Below are 12,236 nucleotides of genomic sequence, written 5' to 3'. Positions count from 1 at the left end.
TCCTAAAATCTCAGTGTTCCAAGGTTATTACCTTTATGCTGGTTGCCTAAACAGTCTGGGGCATTCTTCAGGGCTAATGGATCCCCAAAACTAGTTGCTGTGGCTCAACTAGTCACTGACACACAATGCTAATAAAGGTGTGAGCTACCTTTCAACTCAGGTGAGTCCTACCTGGATCTGGACAAGGATTTTCTTCACTCCTACTTAAGGGGAATTAACAAACATATGCATATTTAAATATAACATATAGGGAAAAGAAGCATATTTTAGACTTAACATGTTAAGAAAAAGGAGAGACTTTCCTACATCAGTTTAATATAATAAAAAATGTGGTTTTGCAAGTGCAATGTCAAGGCACACAAATGAGCTATAACTTTAGCAGTGTAGTGAACACTAATTATCCTTAAAATGGAGAAACCTATTCCTTACCCCCGACCTTAGGGGATACAAGCATCCTGGTCATGGAAGGGATGATGTCCTTTGTAGTCACACACAAGTTCAAGAGTGACAAAACTTTAGTCCTATAATGAGAAATGGGTCTTTTATTGTTTGTAGTACGCCGCTGGGGCCTATTGGTCTTTTGACCTAGGGGCATATTTACAAGAAAATGGCGTGGCGCAGAGCAGCAGTACATTTTGCATTGTCCCTGTGTTTTCTTTTGTGCTGGTGATAAAATTAGCTGCCTAACTCCAACACAGACACCCTTGCACCATAGTGCTAGCGTGCCTGCGTAGCAGGGGTGATTGTTTATGTACAGCAAGGTGTCCATTTCTGCACATAAAGAATCAATAATGGCGAGTTGCTACTTCTATCTGTGCTGAATTCTGCAGTACACATAGAAGTACCAAATCACCATTATTTAATGATTGTTTTTGTGCATGAAGGGACACCATCATGCACAAAAGTAATCATTAATTGTGTGTTGCTCCTTCTATGTGTGCTGCAGAATGCAGCATACACATAAAAAGCACAAATGAGGAGAAATAAATGTATATCTCCTTGTTGCAGCAATCTAGCGCCTGTTTGCATGGTGTTAGTTTTTGGTGCTGCCTCAGATTTACAGATCCTTGTAAATCTAGAGCAGCGTCGAAAAGCAATTGGTGTTGCGGTGGAACACCCACAGCAACACCCAGTGCACGTCCCTTTTACGCTGATGCCTGTGTGAAAGGGTGCCATATTTACAAAGCGGTGTTAAGCCATAAAAATTGCCTTAACGCCACTTTATAACTATGGAGCAGGACATTGCGCCACCAGAATGTCGGTAAAAGTGACATTCCAGTGGCACAATCCTTGACCGCTAATCCCTCAAGAAATTAGGTACATATCTGGTCGCAAAAAAAGAGATTGAATAGCAGCCCAAAATCAATAGGGCAAACTCAAGGGTTCAGTGTGAATAAACAATGCTTATAAGCCCGTTAACATGCTAGTGAACTTTGATTCCATAAGTGTTTCCTGAATGCTCTTGCTTTTACCTCTAGTAACAGTCTTATTAACACTCCTGCTTCTAAAATGTCATGGTGTAGGCACCTGCTCATGCACCCTGTTACTGTAGTCAGATAGGACCAATCAGTTGACTCCTCTCTCCTGCATACTCAGGGTACAACTGAGGGAGACCCCCAGAATAATAGTATCCCATTGTTGCGCTAGAATTAGGTCTGGTTCAATCTGTATATATGTGACGTGCCCCAGGGAAGGCACTGAAACACGTGCAGGGCTAATTGCCACAGTGTTGCACTGTGCTGCTCTGTCTCCGAAGCTCGTTTACAGTACACGTTCACCTCGCAGGCATTTCAGTTGAAACAGCACACTCCAGGCATATGTTATTTCATACAGCTAGTGATGTTAGCCTGTTAGGGCTACATATTTGCTATTTGATTGCCGCTTTCAAACATCAGACCCCACAAGATGCCATGAGGAATAATCATATATTTGCCTCTTGCCCCATGGTGGTGGTCACCCAATAGCCATAGTACAGCGGTCACACGCGTCCCACTATACATGGGCATCTGAGGAGACATAAAAAGGCCCAACGCCCACCACTTACTTCGTCAAAGGTATACAACTCTGCCACTTACTTCGTCAAAAGGTACACCACCCCGGGTTCCCTATTCAAGCACTGCTCCAGACCACTGGTGCAAGTTGCTGGAGTGATGGAACTCTTTTTAACTGTGCAAGTACACCCTTAATGCACTGCCGGTGAGGGTCAGTTCCTGTAAAAGGATGTCCACAGAATCACTATGTGCTCATGGGGGATGTAGTCCTCCCATAGAACTGTGTGGGTGAGATAGAGCAGGGCAGTGCAAACAAAGTCAAATTAACTCGCAAGGGGTAATGAAAAACCCAGATCAGGATTTTTAAAGAAACATTACAACGAAAAGAGGAACTAGTCCTCTTTTCCCATGATTTGTTTTTAAAGTGATAAATGTATTGGCTTAATAGCCACAAAATAAAACGCTACCTGGGATGGTAAGTGATGTGGAGGCAAATATTTCCCTTCCATAAGCTGTAAAAAAAAAGGGCTATGTACCATGAAGTAGCGAAGGCATATGTCTATTAAAAGGCTACATTTATTGTGTGTGAAGCTGTCCAGGGACCTATGGTGGAAGCATATGTTCAGGCTGGCAAGCATTCTGAAAGCTGTAGGTTGGGGTTTCATTTTATGAGTGAAACTGCAAGAACAGAACCTGTAGCAAGCACAGAGTAGAAAAAAAAAGATTCAACACTGGGATTTCCTGTAAAGAAATACTTGTGTATTCCACAGACGAGATCTCTCTGGGGAGAGTTAATGATCTAAATCAATGATTTAAGCTACCCCAGGGTAACTCATTATTTAACCCATTCAAATCTGTCGCAGTCTATACACCCATCTTTCTTCAAGAATCAATAGTGGTATCATCATGTCTGTCCGAGTTTGTTTGAGATTCTAAAACATACCATTCCATCTCATTCTCATTGTGTCTTTTCTATATAGTGTTGTGTTAGTTTGGTTGCTTCTCTTTTACAACAGATAGTACTCTAGTGTTCTGTTCTACAAGTGTGTACTTTCCTTGTTGTCATCCCTGTACACAGGAGATTGCACTGACATCTAATCACAATTTATGGTGTTGCAATTGGTCAGGTGCTTCAGTTTCCAAGGTTTCCTCAAACCCACATCCAGTTCTTTTGCCCTCTTGTTCAGAGGACATGTGCTGCAATAGCCACTTAGTGAATGACCAACAGGGGTGGAAGGTTCTGAAGTGTAGCTTGATTATTCTGGTATGTGACCCTTTCGGGCAAGTGTGCATTAACAGGTTTTTGACATTGATTGTTCTCTTGAATGAGTACTAGGATTTTAAGACGTTGAATCCGCCTGCTCGCAACATATTCCCGTTTTTGCAGATTACTTTCTGGAAAGCATTCGACTTAGTATTGTAGGTGGAGATGCAAATCAACCTTTCACTCCCCAGCTTCTGTATGTTGCATTAATGTATCCCAGTTTTTGTTCAGTGCTCTTTTGTCAGCTTTTTTTACAATTCTTTTGGGGTAGTTCTTTTCAGAGAGTTTTTCACACAATTGTTTGGCATCCTACTTTTAGTCTTGTGCTTCTGAGCAGTTACGTGGCAGTCAAGTGAGGATTGAGAGCATTCAGCCAGTTGCTACAGTCCAGGACCTCCTCTCTAGTACCTCTCCAGACTAGTAGTATGTCATCTATGTAATGTTTCCAAATCTTTATCTTGTTCTGGTAAGGGTTGAGATCACTATGGATGAATTCTGACTCAAATGAATGTACATAGAGGCGGACTAGGCTGAGGGCAAAATCGCTCCCTGGCTGTGTGAATTCGAACCGATGCATCAAGTCTTCGATGCCAATGCTTGCCCCATGCAAATGTACTTTTTCAATAGACCCTGCCTGGGTCTTGTAGCCAGTCTGCTCTCCATCGGGGTCAGCTTGAACTTTGAATTTACCCTGGTCTAGAGCGACCTCAAGTAACCTTTTACCGCTAGTGAATTCTAAACACTGTTTTTGGTTTTAATCTATACCAATTCATATTTTCTGTTCTACTTATTGGATTTGTGTTGTTTTGTTTTTGTATTACTCAGATAAATATTATCTATTTTTCTAAACTGATGTGTTGTCTTTTTGTGGTGTTTTTAATGTGCTACTGTAATTAAAGTGTACACAAATACTTTACACATTGCCTTTTAAGTTAAGACAGACCGCTCTGTGCCAAGCTACCAGACGATAAGCACAGGTTAATTTAGGTTGTGTATCTGACTTTCCTTGACTAGGATTGTGGCTCCTGCTTGGACAGAAATTCGATTTTGGATAGGACTTGTGTTTGTGCAGTACCTTACAGTAATTTAGTGCACACCACTATCCGCATATCAACCAATTCGCATCAATTGTCTCTGAACCTCATTGGCATGTTTTTCCTACTCTCTTTAACTGGCATTTTTACGTTTTTGAATTCTCCCTGATAAGTATTTTTGACTTTTCCTAAAATTATGTCTCTAGTTGGTGGTCCTGCATCTGCACCTGCAACAATGGAGTTTGAGCTGGTCAGAATGAAGGTTAGACTGTGGCCCAGCTCAAGGACTTTTGCAAAGAGTTTGGGCTTCCTGTACAAAGAAACATCAAGAAGGTGGAGCTGCAAAGGGCACTGAGAGCCTGGTCTGAAGCCCATGCTGTGTTAGATGGCACGCCGTTAGAAGGTGAGGCTGCAGAAAAGCTGGATGAGGAGGATCTGGACTAGGGTCTAAGAGAAGGCCTTGGGCTGCTGTCCGTGTAGAAGGAAGGCAATTTACTTCCATGAATAAGGATTCCGTCCAGGGCAGGGTGCAGTGTATTATCCAAAGGCCTGTTCCCAGGGGGGGTTGGAGGAAAGGAGGGAGGAGAGAATTTTTAAATTGGATCTGGCTAAGCTCAAATTGGAGAAGGGGTAATGCCTTCCAGGACAAAAGGCTAGCATTGGAGATGGAGGAAAGAAAAAAGAGATTTGCCATAGAAATGCATGAGAGCCTAAAGAGATTGGCTATTAAGGAGAAAAAGATTATGTTGGCTCAGGAATTTAACCTGAGAGAGCTGAACATCAAAGCCAGGCAGGTAGAGCCCAGCAGTGATGGTGGGAGCATGTCTTCCCTGCCCTATGAATAGAGGGTCCACATACCAAAACGTTTGGTGTTTGATTTTCTGGTGGGAGACAACATAGACAGATGGTTTGAGGTCTATGAAATTTCAATCCAAATGCACAAGGTCCCTGAGGCAGATTTGGAGGGCCAGTCTTTGGAGGCATATCCTTAGTGTGGGGAAGGACACTCTGCTGGCCGTACAAGGGAGTAGCAGGATGAGGTATCCCTCCATGAAGGATGACCTAATCAGGAAGTTTAGTATGAACTCAGAGAAATATAGACAGAAATTCATGGATAGCCAGAAGATTTCTCAACAGACCTGGGTGGATTGTGTGGATTCTTTTTGCAAGGCACTGGATGTTTGTGTGAAGGGCTGTGAGGTAAAAGATTATCAGGGGCTCCATAATTTGTTTGCAACAGAGCATATCTTCAGTCTTTGCTTCCCAGATCTACGCCAACACCTTGTTGATAGTAAGCTCACTGACCGCATGGAGCTTCCTAAGGAGGCCGACCACTGGGGCAGCACCAAGCTCCACAGGAAGGAATCTAGGGGAATATCCACAAGGGTGGGCTGGGTCCTCACCAGAAGAATAAAGGGGGACGAAAAGAGCAAGTTCTCTAAAGGGCCTCAAACTAGTTCTGGCGGTCAGGGTTCCTAGCCCCCTGTTGAAAAAGAAGTGGTTCCCTGCCAGTAAGCATCCAGGGAAGGCTGTAGTGAAGTGCTATGAGTGCCATCAGGTAAGGCATTACAAAGACGATGCCAAGTGTCCCAAGTGGACACAGCCCCCCGCCAGTGGGCAGTCACTGGGGTTGGCTAGCGTAGCGCTTGGGGAGGAGATTGCTCCAAATAGTTTTGGGGTGTGTAGATTTGACCCTAGGGTCCCTGGGTGATGGAGAGATGGTACAGAGAACCCACATGCCCAACAATACTAGGAACTATAGTCAGTGGGAATCCATCAACGTACAGAGGGTGGAGGCACTGAGAGACACAGGAGCCAACATAACAACCGCCAGGTGTCATCTGGTGTATTCTGAGCAGGTAGTCCCTAACATGTTCCACCAACTTGTTGCTGCTGACAACCGAGAGAGCCACTAGCCTGTGGCTCTTGTTCCCTTTGAGTGGAGGGGTGTCTCAGGGTTGCTGAACATAGCTGTGAGTCCTCCATGACTATGGATTGTCTGCCGGGCAAAGACCTAGAGCACACCATCTGGAAGGAGATGGAGCTCAGGTCACACTTGGAGATGATGGGGTTTCCTGAATGGTTGTGCCTGACCACATGGTCCATTGCACCTAATGAGGGTGATCAGAAGGCCCTGGAGCCTGAAAGAATGTCCCATGTACCTGCCAACGAAAAAGAAGGGCATGGGAAACTCACTCCTGAACTTTCCATGGTCCAGGAGGAGTTGAAACCTGAGGGGGACACTCCTGTACCCTGTACTTACAGTGGAAGAAGTGGCTGAACTGGGAAACCTGTCTGAGCTGACCAACTGAGAGCAGGAAGGGGCTCCCTCCATGGAAGAGTTCTGCAATGAGCAGAAGGAGTGCTCTTCTGTTGTGTGTCTTTGGCAGCAGGCTGAGGCCCAGCCAGCTGGTGACACCTCTGGGCAGCACCTGATCTACTGGGAAAATATTCTCCTGTATAGTAAACCTAAAGTTCCTGAGCCTGCTGCAACATGTGTGTTGTTTGTACCCCAATGCTTTAGGACCTTCCTACTGGGTCTGGTCATGATGTGCCACTGGCAGATCATCTGGGTCAAGATAAACCTTTGACAGGTTTGTCACCCACTTTAGTTGGCCTCAAATGAGGAAGCCCTTAAATGTGTTCTGTAAGTCCTGTCCTATCTGCCATGTGAGTGGCAAGTCAGGGGGGAGGTACAAGACCCCCTGCAACATTTCCCAGTTGTTAGCACCACTTTTGAGTGGGTTGGGATTGACATTGTGTGGCCTCTGGATTCCAAAACAGCCATGTGCAACAGATTCCTCCTAGTCTTGGTGGACCATGCCATCCTGTATCCAGAAGCTATCCCTCTGAGGACAGTGACTGCACCTGTCATGGTCAGGGCACTGATTGGGATCTTCATCCATGTGGGTTTCCACAAGGAGGTGGTATCTGACAGGGGTACCAACGTCAAGTGCAAATATATGAAGGTGATGTGAAAAGATTGTGGTGTGACATACAAGTTCATCACTCCTTACCACCCCCAAATCAATAGTTTGGTTGAAAGGTTCAACTTTACCCTCAAAGGCATGATTGTGGGTCTACAAGAAGCCATGAGGCATAAGTGGGAAGTCCTCCTGGCATACCTTTTGTTCGCCTACAGGGAGGTTCCACAGATACACTGGCGGAGCTGGATGTATGACGTTACAACGCACACTTTTACAACGCATGCACTTACAACGCATTTTTTACAACGCATAATCCATTACAACGCATGACATTACAACGCATGACACTACAACGCATTTTTAAAAAATACCTTTACAACGCATTTCCATTACAACGCATACTACCTTTACAACGCATACCATTACAACGCATAATATTAAATTACATTTAAGGTAAGTATTAGATAGTATAGGGGTAAAAATTACTATTCTAACTCCAGGGGGTGCAATAGTAGGGTAAGTGTTGGATAGTATAGGGGTAAAAATTACTATTCTAACTCCAGGGGGTGCAACAGTAGGGTAAGTGTTGGATAGTATAGGGGTAAAAATTACTATTCTAACTCCAGGGGGTGCAACAGTAGGGTAAGTGTTGGATAGTATAGGGGTAAAAATTACTATTCTAACTCCAGGGGGTGCAACAGTAGGGTAAGTGTTGGATAGTATAGGGGTAAAAATTACTATTCTAACTCCAGGGGGTGCAACAGTAGGGTAAGTGTTGGATAGAATAGGGGTAAAAATTACTATTCTAACTCCAGGGGGTGCAACAGTAGGGTAAGTGTTGGATAGTATAGGGGTAAAAATGACTATTCTAACTCCAGGGGGTGCAACAGTAGGGTAAGTGTTGGATAGTATAGGGGTAAAAATTACTATTCTAACTCCAGGGGGTGCAACAGTAGGGTAAGTGTTGGATAGTATAGGGGTAAAAATTACTATTCTAACTCCAGGGGGTGCATCAGTAGGGTAAGTGTTGGATAGTATAGGGGTAAAAATTACTATTCTAACTCCAGGGGGTGCAACAGTAGGGTAAGTGTTGGATAGTATAGGGGTAAAAATTACTATTCTAACTCCAGGGGGTGCATCAGTAGGGTAAGTGTTGGATAGTATAGGGGTAAAAATTACTATTCTAACTCCAGGGGGTGCATCAGTAGGGTAAGTGTTGGATAGTATAGGGGTAAAAATTACTATTCTAACTCCAGGGGGTGCAACAGTAGGGTAAGTGTTGGATAGTGTAGTGTAATATTATGCGTTGTAATGGTATGCGTTGTAATGGTAGTATGCGTTGTAATGGAATGCGTTGTAAAGGTATTTTTTAAAAATGCGTTGTAGTGTCATGCGTTGTAATGTCATGCGTTGTAATGGATTATGCGTTGTAAAAAATGCGTTGTAAAGGTAGTGCGTTGTAAAAGTTGCGTTGTAAAGGTTGTTCACCGGCGGAGCTTGCCCATTTTTTTGCACTTCGCGCTCCGCTTGGAACAGAGAATTCGTCAAAAAACTCCACCTCCCACTAAGCGTAGTGGGAGTTTACCGGCACCGGACACCAGTACCAGCCCATCCCTACTGCAGGGACCTTTCCAGGCATCCCCCTACTCTTGAACACTCTTGCACAGCAAATCAATCACACAGCATCTATCATGTAAAAGTTATGTGCCTCAGATGGCAGACAGACAGACAATCCAGGTCACCATGAGGGCTATTTACTCTTCAAACAGCGCTGCTGCCTACTGCGTCTATACTCATGAAGAAGTGCACTGTGGGAGGAGAAAGGTGTATGTGTGTGTCGCCACACCCAAATGAGAAAGATCATACGTAAGAAAGAATGTGAGTGAAAGCATAAGAGTGTGGATATGACTAAGGGAAGGAAAAGTGGGACTCTGTGAAAGACATATGCACACAGCACTCCCCCCACAGAACACATGTCTAAGAGTATGATAAGGGGCTTCCAAATGCATGAGGGTGTGTGCGAAGGGCAGCTTTTGTATTTTTCTTTGGACACTTCTGAGTGTGACTACACACAGCAAGTACTGGCTCCTAGGTCCCCACCTCCCTCTACCGCGTCCTGTCTCTGTACCAGTGGTACTGCCCCTTCTGTGAACGTAACAGCCGTTGTAACAGACTGACAGACACACTGCCTCTGAGGTGCCCTATGCAAACCTGGCCTGCAGGGCAGGGCACTGTCGGTAGCTCTGCTCTGTTGCTCTCCTCCTCTCCTCCCTGCCAGCCTCTCACTGCTACTCCAAGGACAGGGGAAGGAACTGGTGGCAGCTCCTCCCTCCAAGCTGGCCACCATCAGAAGGCTCCCTCACCCTCCCTTTCCTACTTTTGCCTGCTGTCAAACTTGAATAACTCTACCAGCAGCGGAAGATGTCAATGGCCGGGACCCAGATGGAGCCAGGAGACCAACTAGCTCTGCTGCTTTGTGGTCTAGAGTAGAGCAGGGTCATGCCTTTTGGTTTGAAGAATGCCCCTGCCATCTTTCAACGGCTGGTCAATCAGGTCGCGGCTGATTTGGAGAACTTCAGTGCCGCCTACCTCAACAACATTGTGGTCTTCCGTGCTTGTTGTAGGACCACGAGAGCCACCTCCAGGAAGTGATTCAGGCTCTGCAGAATGCAGGCCTGACTATCATGGCCAGTAAGTGTCAGATAGGGAAGGGGTCTGTGGTCTGCTTGGGACTCCAAGTAGGAGGCGGCAAGGTGCAGCCATTGCAACCTAAAGTTGAAATCATTCTGGCTTGGGAACCTCCCAATCCGCAGACAGAAGTGATAGCCTTTTTAGGGTTAACTGGAAATTAGAGGAGATTCAATAAGGGGTATGGTACCCTTGTTGCCCCCTTGACAGAGCTGACTTCAGAGAGGCAGCCACATCAGGTGATCTAGACAGAGGCATACCAGAAAGCATTTGACTCCCTGAAGGAAACCTTGTGCACAGCACCTGTGCTCAATGCCTCTGATTTCTCCCAAGAATTTGTTGTGCAGATGGACACCTCAGATCATAGCATAGGGGTTGTGCTCTCACAGCTAAATGAAGAGGGCCTGGATCAGCCTGTAGCTTTCATTTGTAGGAGGATGCTTCCAAGGGAACAAAGTGGACTGCAATTTAAAGAGAAGCCTTTGCTGTGGTCTGGGTGAGGAAGAAGCTAAGGCCATACCTGTTTGGCCCTCTCTTCTGGGTTCATACAAACCACAAGGCCCTCAGATGGCTAATGCAGATGAGGGGCGAGAATCCCAGACTGTTGAGGTGGTCCATCTGTCTATAGGGAATGGACTTTACAGTGGAACACCATCCTGGGACCTACAACGCCAATGCTGATGCTCTTTCCAGGCTCTTCCAGCTTAGTGAAGAGAACTCACAATTGGTTGGGTAGCTCTCCCCACCTTCAACTGGGGGGGGGGTGGTACTAGACATGGCCTCCTTGGCTTGGTTTCCCCTGAATTTTTGCCTTCTGACCTCCTATGTTGCTCACTTCCTTTTGCTGGCTTCAGGATTGTGGACACTTTATAACTGCTAAACAGTGCTAAAGTGCCTATGTTCTGAACTCAAAACATGGTAACATTGGTTTATCCACAATTGTTATATTTAATGTCCTTGTGACTCCCAAGTAGAGTGTACTATATGTTCCTAGGGCCTGTAAATTCAATGCTTCTAGTGGGCCTGCAGCACTGATTGTGCCACCCACTCAGTAGCCCTTTAAACATGGTCCAGGCCTGCCACTGCAGAGAGTGTGTGTGCTTTTTAAACTGCCATTTCGACCTGGAAAGTTAGCCTACCTGCCAGGCCCAAACCTTACCTTTTACTACATGTAAGTCACCCCTAAGGTAGGCCTTAGGAAGCCCTATAGGTAGGGTGCATTGTATTTAAAAGGTAGAACATGTACATTTAAATTGTACATGTCCTGGTAGTGAAAAACTGCTAAATTATTTTTTCACTACTGCAAAGCCTATCTCTCCCATAGGTTAAAATTGGGGTTGCCTTAAAACATTATTTAAGTGTAATTTTCAATTGGATAAAGATAGAGATTTGGAGTTTGGTGTCTCTGGACTCACAATTTAAAAACAGTACTTATGGTGAAGTCGAATTTTAAATTGTATATCTGAAAATGCCACTTTTAGACAGTTTACAGTACCAAAAGGGGTGGGCCCTGTACCACCCAACTAGAAAAGGCCAGTAAATTACAAAAAAGTGAAATATCTAGCTGACTCTTTGATTTGGCTGTCAACAATTGAACAGACTAAGACCAAAATCACAAATAAGATGGTCTACATCATTTAATTATTCCTGTCAAAGAGAAACAATAAGGTACCCCATAAAACCATCAAGACTTATTTAAATGGACAGGTTTGGGATATCCTCCAACGGGGGTATTTAATTTCCTTAAAAAGACTCATTTTTAAATAAGAATTTTTCTTTTCTTGGTTTCACAGAACCCAGTCACAGCCCTGAAAAGAATCCCTCAAACAAAAAGTGTTTCGAAACGTGTTGGCATATTTTTACCAACAGGGGACCAGTTTGTTTTAAAAATTGCATAGCAATTGAGGAGATTAATGGTTTTAAAATGTATATCCTCTTTTGCATTTGAACTAAATACCCCCGTTGGACAGTATCCCAAACCTGTTCCATTTAAATAAGTCTTGATGGTTATATGGGGTACCTGATTGTTTTTCTCTTTGACTGTTAATAGTTTTAATTGATTTATGTATGTTGTGTCTTCACTTGATTTTGCACTTGTGAAGTATTGCTTTGATAAATCACTAATTGATTTTGTTGTATTTGTGTTTATTGTTCACTTTTTGAACTTAATATTCTACACCATGTAAATTGTCACATTGTGTAAATTGTGAAGTGTTGTCCATCTCCGCCGGGAGTACTTTTAAAACATACATAATAATTTTCTAATAAGGAATAATTAAGTGATGTAGACCATCTTATTTGTGATTTTTGTCTTAGTCTGTTCAATTGTTGA

Source organism: Triturus cristatus, chromosome 2_2 (genome assembly GCF_964204655.1).
Source record: "Triturus cristatus chromosome 2_2, aTriCri1.1, whole genome shotgun sequence".
Taxonomy (NCBI): domain Eukaryota; kingdom Metazoa; phylum Chordata; class Amphibia; order Caudata; family Salamandridae; genus Triturus; species Triturus cristatus.
Note: the sequence above shows the minus strand (reverse complement) of the source record.